The following is a 17500-nucleotide window of genomic DNA, read 5'->3' on the forward strand; positions in this document are numbered from 1 at the left end:
GGTTCAAATTGAAATGTTTTACTTTCTGTACCCTCGAAAATGCCCTTATTTTGTTTTGTTTGATTTTTCGAGGCAAACATAAATCAAATACATTATTATTATTATTATTATTATTATTATTATTATTATTATTAGGTTGTTTTTTTTTTCAATACTTTTGGTATGAATGCAATTTCAGTATCATCTGACAGGCCAGCCTAAAACACAGGAATCGTTAATAATAATATAATAAAATAACTGTAATAATACGGATTAATGCGGGAAATAAAAAACAAATCTGAATAATAATAATAATAATCATAATAATAATAATAATAAAAAAAAAAAAAAAAAGATTTCAATTCATCTTCAAGCTTTTAAAAATTTTTTTCATAAAACTTCCCAAAATTGTTCCCATTCCCCAGGGGAATTCACAAAGGCTCATAAAAAGATTTCATAAAACTTCCCAAAAATTAGTTCTTATTATTATTAGGCTCATATTATTATTATTAATATTATCATAGTGTCAGTCTTTGGCTCGGTGTTCCTGACTAGGCCTCACTGTTTGGCAGTTGGCCGTTGCTATGGTGACCCCTCAAAGCCTCTTTTGATTGGTTGGTCCCTTCCTTGGCTTGCATTTCCTTCACTAGGTTTCTACAGTGAAAGTACAGGTATCCTGGCAACAGGAATCCGGCCAATGAGAAGAGCAGGAGGCTGAGGTTAATCTGTGATTGGAAGAAAGAAAGAAATCAATAAATCGCTTGTTGCTTGTTGGTTAAATAAATAAATAAATAAATAAATACATCACACGTGCGACGCCCCCTATAGATGTCCTGGCAGACTGCCGGTTGAAAGCAGGGGCTGGTCTTGGTGTTGCATGATTATAATGTTACACCTGTCCCAGACCCCTCCCACCCTCAAGGCCCCTGCCACTCCCACAAGCTCCTCACAATCCTCCCAGGCCCTTCCCAGTGCTTCCAGGCCCCTCCCACAAGCCCCGCCCACTCCTCCAAGGCCCTTCCCAGTGCTTCCAGGCCCCTCCCACCCTCAAGGCCCCTCCCACTCCCACAGACCCCTCCCACTCATTCCAGGCACCTCCAAGTGCTTCCAGTCCCCGTGGTCTCACCCAGAAAGGGTCCCCATGCAGTGGTCCCACCATGGCTATGAAGAGGAGCTGCTGGAACAGAGCGAAGAGCGCGCTGATGAGAGACTGCAGCCCTGTGAGTGTCCCGACTTCAGTGATTACGAGGGGTACCTGAGAGAGAGAGAGAAAGAGAGAGAGAGCGCTGATGAGAGACTGCAGCCCTGTGAGTGTCCCGAAGTGATTAGAGGAGGTACCTGAGAGAGAGAGAGAAAGAGAGAGAGAGCGCTGATGAGAGACTGCAGCCCTGTGAGTGTCCCAAAGTGATTAGAGGGGTACCTGAGAGAGAGAGAGAGAGAGAGAGAGAGAGAGCATGCTGATAGACTGCAGGCCCTGTGAGTGTCCCGAAGTGATTAGAGGGGAACCACCTGAGAGAGAGAGAGAGAGAGAGAGAGAGAGAGGGCACTACTCACGTAATCTCCCACCGTGGAAGGACTACTCTGCAGGACCTCTCGTCTATTACTCCGTACTTATCGGGCATCCCTATATAGTTATAGAACCTCCCGCTATATCTGTCTAATATATATATATATATATATATATATATATTATGACTTCTTCGTCCCTCTTGCCTTTCGTCACAGCGTGGTATAGTTAATAATAATATCATATATGACAGCGTATTAAGCCCCACAACAGAATGTATAACCACATACCATGCATATAGGTGACTGAATGAACGAAAGCAGCTCTGTGCCCGAATTCAATCAGAACAAGTGGTGTTCATCCAGAATGCCTGGGGGTCTCTCCCTCCTACCTACCTCTTCCTCCCGCTTCCTCTCGCTCCTCTACTGCTTTGTTTAGACACACCCTCTCCTTCTTCCTTTGTTCCTCTAGCAACTCCTCTCAGTCAGGCCCTCCTCCTCTCTCTGCCAGGGTGGTCCTGAGGTTTGAGAATATCTCCGCGGATCAGAATCCCGAAATCTCTCTCCCCTTATCCTCTCCCTCCTCACCTTTCCTCTCCCCTCCCCTCTCTCCATGGTCCTCTCTCCCCTCCCCTCTTCTCTCCTCTCCCTTTCTCTTTCTCTCTCTTCCCCTCCTCTCTCCTCTCTCTCCTCTCCCCTCTCTCTCTCTCTCTCCCCTCTCTCTGTCTCTCTCTCTCTCTCTCCCTCTTCCTCTCCCCCTCTCTCTTCTCTCTCCTCTCCCTCTCCTCTCTTCTGCTACCTCTCCCGAACTCTTCCTCTCTCCCTAGAGAAATCCTATCCTCTCCCTCTCTCCTCTCTCCTCTCCTCTCCTCTCCTCTCCTCTCCTCTCTCTCTTCTCTCCTCTCCTCACTCTCTCCTCTCCTCTCCTCTCCTCTCCCCTCTCTCTCTCTCTTCTCTCTCCTCTCTCTCCTCTCCTCTCCTCTCTCTCTCTCCTCTCTTCTCCTCTCCTCTCTCCTCTTCTCTCTCCTCTCTACGATACTGAGAGCTCCCTTCCTAGTGACTATCTCTCCCCTTCTCTCTCTCTCCAGGGGAGAGTCTTTTCTCTACCGGAGAGAGGAAGAGGATCTCTCTCTCTCTCTTCTCTCCTCTTTCTCTCCTCTCTCTCTCTCTCTTTCTCTCTCTTTCTCTCTCCTCTCTCTCCTCTCTCTCCCTCCCCTCTCTCTTTCTCTCTCCTCTCTCCTCTCTCTCTCCTTCTCTCTCCTCTCTCCTCTCTCCTCTCCTCTCCTCCTCTCCTCTCTCCTCCTCTCCTCTCCTCTCCCTCTCCTCTCTCCCTCTCGCCTCCTCCTCTCCCCTCCTCGCTCCCGAAGGAACTCAGCATCTCTCCTCCCCCTCTTCTCTCCCTCCTTCTAGCCTACTTCTCTCTCTCTCTCTCTCTCTCCTCTCTCTCTTCTCTCTCTCTCTCTCTCTCTCTCTCTCTCTCCTCTCTCTCTTCTCTCTCTCTCTCCCTCTCTCCCTCTCTCTCCTCCCTCTCTCTCTCTCTCTCTCTCTCTTCCTCTCTCTCTCTCTCTCTCCTCTCTCCTCTCTCTCCTCTCCTCTCACCTCTCCCCTCTCTCTTCTCTCTCCTCTCTCCCCTCCCCTCTCTCTCTCTCTCCTCTGTATCTCTCTCCTCTCCTCTCTCTCTCTCCCCTCTCTCCCCTCTCTCCTCTCTCCTCTCCTCTCCTCTCTCTCTACTCTCCCTCTCCTCTCTCTCTCCTCTCCCTCTCCTCTCCTCTCTCCTCTCCCTCTCCTCTCTCCTCTCTCCCCTCCCCTCTCAGAGGAGAGTGACATATCCGTCCCAATAGATAGTCTTACCACTAAGGTTTGGGTGTTGGTCGTTACTTACAAACACTTCCACTTCCTAGAGTACCTACCACGAGTGCCCCACAGCACTAAAAAAGACTTAGAAAAACAGAGAAGAACCAAAGACCGGACACGCAACCGTAGTTCTCGACTTTACTCTCTCTCAAGAGAGAGAGAGAGAGAGAGAGAGAGAGAGAGAGAGAGGAGAGAGAGAGAGAGAGAGAGAGAGAGAGAGAGAGAGAGAGAGAGAAAGAGAGAGAGAGAGAGAGAGAGAGAGAGAGAGAGACTGTGTGAAACACAAAACTCGCGAGCGATCGAGAGGAGTCCGTTCAGCCCATCAGCACTGGTCCGGTTCTGAGCAGCTGACTGATGTAAGAACTTTATCAAGTTGTTTCTCAAAGGATCCCAGTGATTCAGCATTGACAGCGTGGCTCGATAACCCTCGGTACCCCTTGGTAGCCCTGGGTGACAAGCTGAGTGAACACAGGGCTGCTCTGTGGCTTGGCACTGGGTTTCAGGAGACTGGTTTTCAAGGCACAGCATGGCACAGCAGGCAGGGAGACTCAGGGTTCGATACAGCCTCCTCAAACTAGGTCTCCTGCCGGACGGGGGTCTCCTGGGACCAGGTTTCAAGACACTCCCTCACTTTATCCTATTGCTGACCCTTCCTGTCTCCCTGCTCCCCCTCCTCCTTCTCACTCACCTCTCCTCCCCTCCTCCTCTCTCTGCCTCTTCCTCCTCCCCTCCCTCTCAGTCTCAACTCTCTTCCCCCTCCCTCTGTCCTCCCTCTCTATCCCTCTCTCCTCTCCCTCTCTCTCATCTCTGCTCCTCCCTCTCTCCCCCTCTCCTCCTCTCGGGAGAGAGTTCCTCTCTCTCTCCTCCCCCTCTCTCCCCCTCTCCTCCCCCCTCTCTCTCACCTCTCCTTGTCTTTCTCTCCTCCACTGGTCTGCTCCTCGCACTCCTTCATCTTCCAGTCCATCATGTATCCGATCAGAGGGCAGGAGACGAGGCAGAGGAGCTGTGCCTCCTCTCTGGAGGATTGCCCCTGGGTCCTTGTCGAACCCCACTGGAGAGGAGGGGGGGACCCCAAAACACACAGCGTTACACAGGGGACCCCGACACGCAGGGTTACACCAAAACACACAGGGAGGGCTGGGAGGAGAAGGGGGGCAGGGACTCAAAATGCTCGTCGAATCTCGACTCACCCGTCTCTTCAGCTTCCTTTGCCCTCTCCTCCGATGCTGCAGAGAGAGGGAGGAGGAGAGAGAGTGAGGAGAAGAGAGAGAAGAGAATGTGTTGCACCTGTGCAGTATAGTGCCACAGTACTCTGCAGTGCAGTATTGTGCAGTGCAGTATTGTGTTGCAGTATTGTGCAGTGCAGTATTGTGCAATACAGTGCGATACTTTGTGCTGTATTGTGCGGTGCAGCATTGTGCAGTGCTGCGTTGCGCAGTGCAGCATTGTGCGATACAGTGTGATATTGTACAGCGCGGTATTATGCAGTTCAGTATTGCGCTGTGCAGCGTGATATTGTGCCGTATTGTGGAGCGCAGTATTGTGCAGTGCGGCGTTGTGCAGTATCGCGCAGTGCAGTGTTGCGCGGTGCAGTGCAGTATTGTGCAGTGTGGTGCTGTGCAGTGTTGCGCGGTGCAGTGCAGTATTGTATTGTGCAGTGCTGCGCAGTGCAGTGCAGTATTGTGTGTGCAGTATTGCGCTGTGCAGCAGTGTTGCGTAGTGCATTGTGCGGTGCAGTGCTCTATTGTGCAGTGTGGTGTTGTGCAGTGCGGTGTTGCGCAGTGCAGCGCAGTATTGTGCAGTGTGGTGCTGTGCAGTGTTGCGCAGTGCAGCGCAGTATTGTGCAGTGTGGCGCTGTGCAGTGTTGCGCAGTGCGGTGTTGTGCAGCAGTGCAGTATTGTGCAGTGTGGTGCTGTGCAGTGTGTGTGCAGTGTGGTGTTGTGCAGTGTGGTGCTGTGCAGTGTTGCGCGGTGCAGTGCTGTATTGTGCAGTGTGGTGTTGTGCAGTGCAGTGCAGCGCAGTATTGTGCAGTGTGGCGCTGTGCAGTGTTGCGCAGTGCAGCGCAGTATTGTGCAGTGTGGTGCTGTGCAGTGTTGCGCAGTGCAGCGCAGTATTGTGCAGTGTGGTGCTGTGCAGTGTTGCGCGGTGCAGTGCTGTATTGTGCAGTGTGGTGTTGTGCAGTGCGGTGCTGTGCAGTGTTGTGCAGTGTGGTGCTGTGCAGTGTTGCGCAGTGCAGCGCAGTATTGTGCAGTGTGGTGCTGTGCAGTGTTGCGCGGTGCAGTGCTGTATTGTGCAGTGTGGTGCTGTGCAGTGTTGCGCGGTGCAGTGCTGTATTGTGCAGTGTGGTGTTGTGCAGTGCGGTGTTGTGTAGTGTTGCGCGGTGCAGTGCTGTATTGTGCAGTGTGGTGTTGTGCAGTGCGGTGTTGTGTAGTGTTGCGCAGTGCAGCGCAGTATTGTGCAGTGTGGTGCTGTGCAGTGTTGCGTGGTGCAGTGCTGTATTGTGCAGTGTGGTGCTGTGCAGTGCGGTGTTGCGCAGTGCAGCGCAGTATTGTGCAGTGTGGTGCTGTGCAGTGTTGCGCAGTGCAGCGCAGTATTGTGCAGTGTGGTGCTGTGCAGTGTTGCGCAGTGCAGCGCAGTATTGTGCAGTGTGGTGCTGTGCAGTGTTGCGCAGTGCAGCGCAGTATTGTGCAGTGTGGTGCTGTGCAGTGTTGCGTGGTGCAGTGCTGTATTGTGCAGTGTGGTGTTGTGCAGTGCGGTGTTGTGCAGTGCAGCGCAGTATTGTGCAGTGTGGTGCTGTGCAGTGTTGCGCAGTGCAGTGCAGTATTGTGCAGTGTGGTGCTGTGCAGTGTTGCGTGGTGCAGTGCTGTATTGTGCAGTGTGGTGTTGTGCAGTGCAGTGTTGTGCAGTGTTGTTACTCACGGTGCTCCTGCCCTCCAATCACCAGGAACTCCAGCATCTTGTTCATGGATCCCATGTAGAAAATGATCCTGATCTGAGTCATTGCCATCGTGATGAGACTCCACAGGAAGATGGGAGAGAAGACACTGCGTCTGAACGGGACTGAGAGAGAGAAAGAGAGAGAGACACTGCGTCTGAACGGGACTGAGAGAGAGACACTGCGTCTGAACAGGACTGAGAGAGAGAGTGAGACACTGTGTCTGAACAGGACGGAAAGAGAGACACTGCGTCTGAAAGGGACTGAGAGAGAGAGAGAGACACTGCGTCTGAACGGGACTGAGAGAGAGAGAGAGAGACAATGCGTCTGAACAGGACTGAGAAAGAGAGAGAGACACTGCGTCTGAACAGGACTGAGAGAGAGAGAGAGAGACTGCTTCTGAACAGGACTGAGAGAGAGACACTGCGTCTGAACAGGAATGAGAGAGAGAGAGAGAGAGACACTGCGTCTGAACAGAGATGGAGGAGGGGATAGAGAGATGGGGAGGAGTCTTACTGGCGTGCACGTTGTCTGCCGGTTTGTCTACATTCTCCCTAGATGAGATGAACTCCTTGCTCTCCGCGGGGCTCTTCTGACTCAGACGCAGACCCACTGTGCTCACGTGACTGTGGAACCTGTCACCTGTCAACTTGTGATCCAGAGCCAGCCCACTGAGCTTAATCTTCTTACTGAGAGAGAGGAGAGAGAGAAGAGAGGAGAGGAGAGAGAGAGGAGAGAGAAGAGAGAGAGACAGAGACAGAGAGAGAGAGAGAGAGAGAGAGGAGAGAGAGAGAGGAGAGGAGAGAGGGGGAGAGGAGAGAGGAGAGATAGAGGGAGAGGAGAGAGGAGAGAGGAGAGAGAGAGAGGGGAGAGAGGAGAGAGGATGAGGCGATATCCTTAACGTCGAGGAGAGAGGAACTTTCCCGATCGGCGATGAGAGGGAGAGGAGAGGAGAGAGGAGCGGAGAAGGAGAGGAGAGAGAGAGAGAGAGAGAGGAGAGAGAGAGAGAACACACAGAGAGGAGGAGAGGAGAGAGGAGAGGAGAGAGAGAGAGGGGAAAGAGGGGGAGAGAGAGAGGAGAGAGAGAGGAGAGGGAGAGGAGAGAGAGGAGAGAGGAGAGAGAGAGGAGAGAGAGAGAGAGAGAGAGAGAGAGGAGAGGAGAGGAGAGAGGAGAGAGAGAGACTCAGAGAGACAGAGCCGAAGAGAGAGAAGGAGAGAGAGAGAGAGAGAAGAGACAGAGGAAGAGAGGAGAGAGAGAGAGAGAGAGAGAGAGAGAGAGAGAGGGAGAGGAGAGAGAAAGAGAGAGAAAAAGGAGAGAGACAGAGAAAGGAGAGAGAGAGAGAGAGAGGGGGAGGAGTTAGAGAGGACAGACAGACAGGGCACTGCAATGGCAATAATGCTTCAGTATTACACTGAGGGGAGATGGTACAGAGAGACAGACAGACAGACAGCCCCTCCCCAACCCTTCACCCTGTTACAGCCCCTCCCTCTTAGCCCCTCCCCTTCCCCACCTCCCCTTCCCAGCCCCTCCCTCCCAGTGTTCCCAGTTCCTACATGTAGTTGGTCTCCTGTGGCGCTGGGAACGACTCGACCGGCCAGTTGAGGAAGCAGTTGAAGAATACGAGGCAGGCCAGACTCGACCAAACGAACATGATGACAGTGAAGGGGACCCCAGCGTCATAAATCAACTGCAGAGAAACCGATCCGAGCACCGTTGAGCAGAGCATGTCATTTTAATATGCTTTACCAGACCTCTCTGTGCTTTACAATGCTTCCCTATGTTTTACCAGACCTCTCTGTGCTTTACATTGTTTCCCTGTGCTTTACCAGACCTCCCTGGGCTTTACAATGCTTCCCTATGCTTTACCAGACCTATCTGGGCTTTACAATGCTTCCCTATGCTTTTACCAGACCTCTCTGTGCTTTACAGTGCTTTCCCTATGCTTTACCAGACCTCTCTGTGCTTTACAATGCTTCCCTATGCTTTACCACACCTCTCTTGCTTTAAACATGGGGCGTTCCTCTATGTCTTTACCAGACCTTGCGGTGCTTTACAATGCTTCCGCTATGCTTTAACAGCCCTGGTCTGTGAACTACATTAAAATTCTGCGTCCTCCGAACTTCCCCGGGACGGGAAATGTGCGGTCATACCTTATGCTTTAACCAGACCTCTCTGTGCTTTACAATGCTCCCCCATACTTATCCCATGGACTAGGCATGGCCCTTTCACTGACTGCCTGCTCCGTTAATCCAACATGTTAGTAGTCATCTGTAGTCTCACCTAGACTCTAGATGGTTTGTACACCCCTCGACTCGAAAGATTCGAGAGATAGCTCAGAAGAGGCTTGCTCTCGATAGAGAGAAGAGCTCCCTCCTCTCTCCTCGTCTAGAGAGTCCTAAAGGGAGAGAGAGGGAGAGGACTCTCTCGTCTCGAGAGGAGGAGCTCTCTCTCCTCTATCGGAGTTCGTGTTAGAGTTGGAGGAGAGAGGCAGAAAGAAGAGGACAGAAGAGAGAGGAGAGGAGGAGAGAGAGGAGAGGGAAGAGAGGAGAGAGGAGAGAAGAGAGAGAGAAATCCGACTCGGTCTCGGGGGGGAGAGAGGAGAGAGAGAGGAGAGATGAGAGCGATGAGAGAGAGAGAGGAGAGAGGAGATTAGTTAAATGTATAACTAAGGAGGGAAAACTTTTAGCCAGTGAGGCAGTTCTCTTTGTAAGCTTGTAGCATTGCAGTGTTGTGTTTCCCACACTAGAGGGCGATCTCAGACCACATAACGATAAACCAGCTGTATCTCACACACTGTATGATGACATCCTACAACAGCATTGCAAAAAGTAAACTTTAAAAATAGACCCAGACCCTCAGCTCAAACTGCTAGAGCCAGCCTCCCTCCCTCGTCAGGAGGAGTCGAGCTCTCAGTGAAACTAGAGCACACTGCCTCCCTCCCTCCCGGTCCCTACTCAGCTCTAACCACTAGAGCCAAGCCCTGCCTCCCTCCCTCCCACTAGAGTCAACAGAAGCCTCCCGACCTGGGCCTAAATGTGATCTCCGTCTCGGAGGGATCCCTCCCTCCCAGTCCTTTCTCAGCTGATTGGTGATCTACGTGTTCCCGGAGGATCCACGTGCCCTTGTCATCCTAAGGAGTCGATGCATATTCAACGGTCGGAGGGAAGCAGGGAGGGCGGGTCCCCTCAGGAAGCCTGAGTCCCTAATAATGGTGACCTCTTCCCTCTCCCGGTCCCTCCAAGTAGGAGGCTCCCTCCCCCCTAGGCCTCTCCCCTCGAGATTGTGCCTTTCCGCCCCCTCACCGTCGGACTTCCACTCCCTCCCATTGTCGGGGCAGGAGGAGTCGAGATCCTCAGTTCATCTCCGTCGGAGGTAGGGAGGTAGGGTCAGTGAAGAGTCGAGATCCCTGATCTCGGTCCAGGAGGGAGGGGTAGTTAGGGTCAGGTAGGAGACCACAGACAACACATAGAGAAGATGAGTCGCACAGAGATGGTCACTGGTACCATTAGTTCGATATTCTCCCCTCTGTCGCCCAAACGTACAAGTCAGTTCAAGAGAGACGGTAAGTGGCCCTCCCATTCCCCTCTCCCCGGTCCTTTCCACAGCTCCCCCCAACACTGCCGAGCGGGAAGCGAGAGTAACCGGGAGTCCCAGTAAAATTTGTCCAACCGCGGAAACTTTGTACTCTAGTCTTACACACAGTTATTGTCTCCTGTTCGTCCCCCTTCCTCTGGTCCTCAGAGAGAGGGAAGTGACACACACACACACACAACCAACACAAACACACACAACAGTGGTCGTCCCAGCCCCGCATACGTAATGAGCCATCACGACATAGTAAATTATACTACAAAGTCCCGTCCTACTTCAGTCGTCGGGAATCTCTCCGTCGTTACAGTCCGAGTGTCACTCTCCTTTATACGCACCAAAACACGGACGTTACCGTTGCACGTTCTCTTCTACAGAGCCACTTAAAATTCCTTATTCCACCTAACTGAGACACACCATGCGGAGGGGCCAGGGGGTGTGAGGGGGGGTGTGACGGCTCGCCCCTCGCTCTCATTGGCTCCGGGTCATTTTTAACAGTTGGCCTTTTGAAATCAATGAGATCAGAATGTTGTGTCAATAAAGAGACACGCAGAGACCATGATAGAGGGACGTGACTTCATCAGCACAACTACACAGGTGACACACCACACACACAAGCGCCAGCAGAACTCGGGCGTTATGGCTACTTACCGTCAGGGAGGTGAAGGTCAGACTCATTCCTCCGAATCCATTGATGTTTCAAGCAGGAAAAGTAAGCAGCTGAAAGAACTGGAGAGAGAGAGAGAGAGAGACCTCTACTGACTCATGCATCTCTCCACTCTCTCTACTGCTCCTATTGTCACTCCCTCTGCTTCATAGAGTCCAGTGAGAGCTGCTTAATAATGTTCCCTTGTTATCATATTGGATTGCACCCCCTCTATATAGAATGAAATCAGCTTCATAGAGTCCTGAAAACTGCTGAAAAATGGTCCAGGAACACGTACAGTTGCCTCCTTCTTGATGGTTGAGGGTCGTAGGGACACGACCTCCCCACCGACGTCTCCGATTGGGTGAAACTTATTAACAGAACAATTGTATGCCTTATCGGTGGGGACCCCCCATCTTTCCTCGTGGAGTCGAAGTATCTCAGGTCGCTTGTTCGACTTGACTTATTACAGCTAATCACTCTCTCTGTAATCTTAGTCAGACGAGAGGGGAGGAGAGAGAGCGAGGGAGCGAAAGTGAATCCCTCAGTCAAACTTTCGCACTTTATTTACCAAAGGAACAAGATCGTTTTCCCACTTACTCAAGTCATTGAGATGAATAGAAATCTTCACTTGAGGAAATCCATTGAAGGTGGGTACACTCCAGGTCACCTTTTTGACAAGACACTGGAGAGAGAGGAGTAAGATTTCCATCCTCTTGATAATCCCGTTTAGTAGGGTTTAGTTCCTCGCATTTTCACCCTTCTTCGTCTCTCCCTCTCAGTCGGTCGATCTCTCCTGGCTTTTAGCAAAACCCACCTTCCTAACATCTTCACATTTCGCGTGCGTTCTCTCACGGTCCATACCTAGACGGTTTCGACGTGTTTGGGTCCACATAGTATGAACTATTGCAGGGGAACTTTTCCCATCTGGGTTCTGCTGAAAAAGACGTCTTGGTCCTTACTCTAGTTGGGTTGACTCTCCCTTCGAGGTTGTATCATAGTAGAGGGTGGGGTTTCGAGGGGACGGTGACCCCCCGTCCCTAGATAGTTGAAGGGGTTCCCTTGTTATCAAATTGATTCCCATTTTATTCCCGGTTTAACCTCTAGTCCTAACTTCCTCCGTCCATCTTCCGGTAGGCAATACGAGGACGAAATGTGAATTTCTACCGATCGTCCTCCTCAGGCTACACCCTTTCGGGGTCCTAACTCAAGGAGGGACTAGCATTGTCAAGACTGAAATCGTTATCAAGATCACCCCCGGAACCTTAGTCCGATAGGCCAAGTCAGGGGGGGCACTGGTGGAAGAATAGTCGCGAAGAGACCTCGTTCTTGTGCTGGTGAGAGACTTGGCTTTTAAAATGGAGTGGTCCTGTTCCACACTCCGTAACACATGGTCAAAACGCCTAATATCTCTCATTCTTATGACAATGCTCGGCAGTTCGTTTCTTTGTCTTATGCGAGGGTGGGTCGTAGGAGCGGTAGACAGGGAAAGTCTCCGGGGGGGTCCCGGGACCCCCCCAGAATACTCCCCTGCTGTCGAGTCTTCTATCAACCCCCAGGCCCGGTCCTGCCCCCTCCGGTCCATTGACAATGAAACTCTCTGCTGTCAAAGCCACTCAGACTGAGAGAAACTCTCCCCCTACAGCCCAGCCCAGCGCTCTGAAGTTTTGAACTTTGTAAAATCGTTTTCAATTTACCCTGCCTTTGTTGTCTATCATATTTTCTTATTATTTAATGATTAATTATTAAAAACGACAGTCCTACCGTTCCAATCTGTTATTCTATATGGTCTCCCCTCGCCTCCCCCTCCCTTCTCTCCTGAGTTCCGTAAAAAGAGATACAATTTTACAGGGAGACACACCAGAGTCTCAAAAGGGCTTGGGGGCGGGGCAGCTGTTTACAATAAAGAAAACTCCTATTGTTAGCTCCTCATTTGATTGGCTCCCTGCTCCCCCTCCCCCTCTTTAGCACCTGTTAGCCCCCCCCAGAACTATCCAACTTTTAACTTAACTCTGAGTGCCAGCGTCCTTCTCCACTGTGACTGTGAATATGTATTCGGTTGTCTGTCTGTCTGTCTGTCCCTCTGTCTGCCACACTTCAAGTTTTACATACATCCAGGGAACCACATGGCAGAGCACTGTAGCGGCGCCGAGCGCAGTGGAGTGGTATTGCAGTGCACTGTAGCTGCGCCTGAGTGCAGTGGAGTGGTATTGCAGTGCACTGTAGCTGTGCCGAGTGCAGTGGAGTGGTATTGCAGTGCACTGTAGCTGTGCTGAGTGCAGTGGAGCGGTATTGCAGTGCACTGTAGCTGCCCTGAGTGCAGTGGAGTGGTATTGCAGTGCACTGTAGCTGCGCCGAGTGCAGTGGAGTGGTATCGCAGTGCACTGTAGCTGTGCCGAGCGCAGTGGAGTGGTATTGCAGTGCACTGTAGCTGCGCTGAGTGCAGTGGAGTGGTATTGCAGTGCACTGTAGCTGTGCCGAGTGCAGTGGAGTGGTATTGCAGTGCACTGTAGCTGCGCCGAGTGCAGTGGAGTCGCCACTAAAGTGTTGTCAGAGGTTACGTGGGGCTCTCCGGGCCCCGACATATAGCGAGGGAGGGGTCAACTTTCCCCATTCGCGACTACAGTCAGCGCGCTGAGCACCTCACACCAGACTCCCTCCCAACGTGATAACAGCGGGCACACTTCTCCGCGCCGCGTTAAATCCCAAAGTAAAACTCGTGAGACCCTTTTTTTCGCGAATAATTGCAGTCGCTCAAGGGAACCCTCACCTAAAACACGCGCTCCGCACTCCCCGCACTCCTCCACCGGTTGACGCGGTTTTATAGGCATTGCGGTGAGCCTTTTTGTTTTTTCCTTGCAGGGAGTCCGGAAAGTGCCCCCTTAGTGGCTTCCCGCACCCTCAAGTAAGACGCGTGCAGTTAACGTTAAAAACTGCAAGTCGCAATTTGTTCACCTCGCCATAACGTCACGGTCTAAAAGATGGACGCCACGGTCAGTGCACTGTAGCTGTGCTGAGTGCAGTGGAGTGGTATTGCAGTGCACTGTAGCTGCCCTAAGGGGCTCCACTGTTTACACTCTCAACGTCCCCATAACGGTCCCGTATCGACGACTCTCGCTTCAGCCCTCCTGCACCATGACCCCAAACGTGGTCCGACGCAGCGGCCCCTCCGCACGTCTTTTGCAACCTATAACGTCGGAAACAGTGTGGGGGGGGGGGACTCTTGGACGCTTGATTAGCGTCAAGCACGGGGTAAAACAACGGCGGGTCGTACCATTGTTCCCTTTTGGGGACAAAGGCGTCGCTCAACGTAACCCGCTCAGATCACCGAGTGACTCTCCCAGGAAATATAACCAATACCGTCACAATCACTGTACCTCGTCCCCTTGCTCCAGTGCGTCACGACTAGTGAACCCCCTGCCATCGACTATCGCCCCTCGCAAGCTCCCCTCCACGGCCGGAACCGCGTGGCACGTCACGTGCATCGACTCTGTCAAAACCCGGACTGTCAACCTCACCCCGAGTGCAGTGGAGTGGTATTGCAGTGCACTGTAGCTGTGCTGAGTGCAGTGGAGTGGTATTGCAGTGCACTGTAGCTGCGCTGAGTGCAGTGGAGTGGTATTGCAGTGCACTGTAGCTGTGCTGAGTGCAGTGGAGTGGTATTGCAGTGCACTGCAGTGGAGCTGCAGTGCACTGAGCCGAGTGCAGTGGAGTGGTATTGCAGTGCACTGTAGCTGCGCTGAGTGCAGTGGAGCGGTATTGCAGTGCACTGTAGCTGCGCCGAGTGCAGTGGAGTGGTATTGCAGTGCACTGTAGCTGTGCCGAGCGCAGTGGAGTGGTATTGCAGTGCACTGTAGCTGCGCTGAGTGCAGTGGAGCGGTATTGCGGTGCACTGCACTGTATTGCATAGAACTATATTGTATTGTACTGTACTGTGTGCATTGTATTGTATTGTACTGTACTATATTGCATTGTATTGTACTGTATTGTATTGCAGGGGTGCTTACCTGTGCACAGGTGAGAGTAGAAGCCCTCATTCTTCAGCATGATCAGCAGGGAGCCCCAGCCCAGCAGCACCGCAGAGAAGAGCAGATTCTCAATCACAGCTGTGCCAGCCATCCACCATCGCCTCCTATACGCCTGGGAGAGAGAGGGGGCCATAGAGAGAGAGAGAGAGGAGGGAGAGAGAGAGAGAGATCGAACCCTAATCCAGCCTCCCCTCCGCCTACTAGTAGAAGCCTCTCCTTCATAGAGGCTCTTGGGATGAGGAGAGATAGAAGCCAGCCCAGAGAGCAGAGAAAGAGAGAGAGAGAGAGAGAAGAGAGAGAGAGAGAGAGGATCCACCATCGCCTCCTATACGCCTGGGAGAGAGAGAGGAGAGAGAGAGAGAGGAGAGGGAGAGAGAGAGAGAGAGAGAGAGAGTAGGGGAGGGGAGAGAGGAGGAGAGAGGAGGAGAGAGAAGAGAGAGTTAGAGGAGAGACGCTTCCGGCTCTATGAGAGAGAGAGGAGAGGAGAGGAGAGAGGAGAGGAGAGGAGAGAGAGGAGAGAAGAGGGGAGAGGAGAGAAGAGGAGAGGAGAGGAGAGGAGAGAAGAGAGAGAAGAGAGAGGAGAGGAAGAGGAGAGGAGAGGAGAGGAGAGGAGAGGAGAGAGAGGAGAGGAGAGAGGAGAGAGGAAATGGAGAGAGAGAGAGAGGAAGAGAGAGGAGAGAGAGAGAGAGAAGGGAGAGTAGAGAGGAGAGAGAGGGTGAGGAGAGGAGGAGAGGAGAGGAGAGAGAGAGGAGAGGAGAGAAGAGAGAGGGGGGGGAGAGAGGAGAGAGAGAGAGAGAGAGAGAGAGAGAGAGAGAGAGAGAGGAGAGAGAGAGAGAGAGACAGGAGAGAGGAGAGAGAGAGAGAGAGAGAGAGAGAGAGAGAGAGAGAGAGGAGAGAGAGAGAGAGGCCTTCGCTACTCTCCTTCTATCGCTTCTGGAGAGGCCTCCTCTTCGAGAGAAAGAGAGGAGAGAGAGAGAGAGAGGAGAGGAGAGAGGAGAGAGAGGGAGAGACCTGGAGAGGAGAGAGGAGAGAGAGAGAGGAGAGGAGAGAAGAGAGGAGAGGAGGAGAGGAGAGGAGAGGAGAGAGGGAGAGAGAGAGGAGAGGAGAGTAGAGAGGAGAGAGAGGAGGATGAGAGGAAGGAGAAGGAGCTCTCCTCTCCTTCTGCTATCTCCTCTGGTTCTTACTCTACTCACAGGAATCCTCCTCTACTTCGCAGTCTGTGCCTCGATCCAACACATCTCTCACTCTTCTCATCTCCCCTCTCCTGCTCTGCTACCTAGCCTCGTGGGGACCTCCCTCTCTGCTATCCTGTCTCTCTTCTCTGGATGGAGAGAAGAGGAGAGAAGAAAAGAGGAGGGGAGAGGAGAGGAGAGAGCGGAGAGAGAGAGGAGAGAGAGAGACGGAGAGGAGATATGAGATCGGGTAGGAGGAGGTCTTCCCCCTTTTCTAGAGATCTCTTCCGAAGCTCTTATCATGGCACTTGATACTAGTCTGGGAGGAGAGAGGAGAGGAGAGAGGGAGAGGAGAGGAACCACCGTTTGTCTTTTTTAGAGATTAAGAGGGGCGGAAGAAAACCGTGTTGTAAGAGGAGGAGGAGAGGAGAGGAGAGAGGAGTAATTAACACAGTTTGTCGTGTTTGTAGAGGGGGAAGAGAGAAGAGTGAGGGAGAGGGGAGGCGAGAGGGAGGGAGAGAGGGAGAGGAGAGAGGGGAGGAAGAGGAGAGAAATTGAACTAGTACAGCTGTTTTTTTTAAGCAAGGGGGAAGCGATTTTTGGAAAAAAACATAATTTAAAAAAACAAACATGTTGGCTCTCACCCAGCAGACGAGAGTCACTAACAAGGAACTAATTAACAGCCATTACAGCTCATTGGCAACCAAGCACAAAGCATTTCAAATGAACACAGAGACAGATTTCAGCTGTGTTACATTTATATTTTATCTATCTATCTATCTATCTATCTATATCAGTGTCAGATATACAGGTAGACAGATAGATATGTCGTGTAATCTTATCACACACGAGATTAAGTTTATAGATAGACAGAACAGACAGACAGACAGACAGACAGACAGACGGACAGAGCCCCACAATCCTGTTCAGTTTGACGTTACAAATATAATTCATTGTTCTTGTTGTCTGGAATCGCACCCCCCCCCCCCCCCCACACACACACACACCCACCCTCTTCTCCGCATTCCTACGTCACTGTATTACATACTGCATTCTATACATTAAATAAGCACCACCCATCAGACTCCCGCGCCGTTATTTATCTTTTACTTAAAGAACTGCAGTGGTGTAACACGACACCCGCTACCCTACCCTAGCCCCTAGCTCGTGTTTTCAGAATTGCAAAATGTCGAGTTAGGTCTTTAGGGAAGCTTTGCAAAGCACAGAGAGGTCTGATAAAGCACAGGGAAGCATTGTAAAGCACAGAGAGGTCTGGTAAAGCACAGGGAAGCATTGTAAAGCACAGAGAGGTCTGGTAAAGCACAGGGAAGCATTGTAAAGCACAGAGAGGTAGGTAAAGCATAGGGAAGCATTGTAAAGCACAGAGAGGTCTGGTAAAGCATAGGTAAGCATTGTAAAGCACAGAGAGGTTCTGGTAAAGCATAGGGAAGCATTGTAAAGCACAGAGAGGTCTGGTAAAGCATAGGGAAGCATTGTAAAGCACAGAGAGGTCTGGTAAAGCACAGGGAAGCATTGTAAAGCACAGAGAGGTCTGGTAAAGCACAGGGAAGCATTGTAAAGCACAGAGAGGTCTGGTAAAGCACAGGGAAGCATTGTAAAGCACAGAGAGGTCTGGTAAAGCACAGGGAAGGTAAAGCACAGAGAGGTCTGGTAAAGCACAGGGAAGCATTGTAAAGCACAGAGAGGTCTGGTAAAGCACAGGGAAGCATTGTAAAGCACAGAGAGGTCTGGTAAAGCACAGGGAAGCATTGTAAAGCACAGAGAGGTCTG

General features: G+C 51.6%; 1 protein-coding gene and 1 long non-coding RNA gene across 2 annotated transcripts in view; both read right to left on the reverse strand.

The window, feature by feature from the left end:
• Window positions 1-17500, reverse strand: part of LOC121302114 (hemicentin-2-like) — a 250009-nt gene that overhangs the window by 53684 nt on the left and 178825 nt on the right. The gene's annotated exons all lie outside the window — the stretch shown is intronic.
• On the reverse strand, window positions 4380-6314 carry LOC121302289. The gene is made up of 3 exons (XR_005947695.1): window positions 6259-6314; window positions 4530-4565; window positions 4380-4390 (listed from the first exon to the last, which is right to left on the reverse strand). It is a non-coding gene; the product is annotated as an uncharacterized LOC121302289 (long non-coding RNA).

This window comes from Polyodon spathula, chromosome 29 (assembly GCF_017654505.1).
Source record: "Polyodon spathula isolate WHYD16114869_AA chromosome 29, ASM1765450v1, whole genome shotgun sequence".
In the NCBI taxonomy this organism is placed as follows: domain Eukaryota; kingdom Metazoa; phylum Chordata; class Actinopteri; order Acipenseriformes; family Polyodontidae; genus Polyodon; species Polyodon spathula.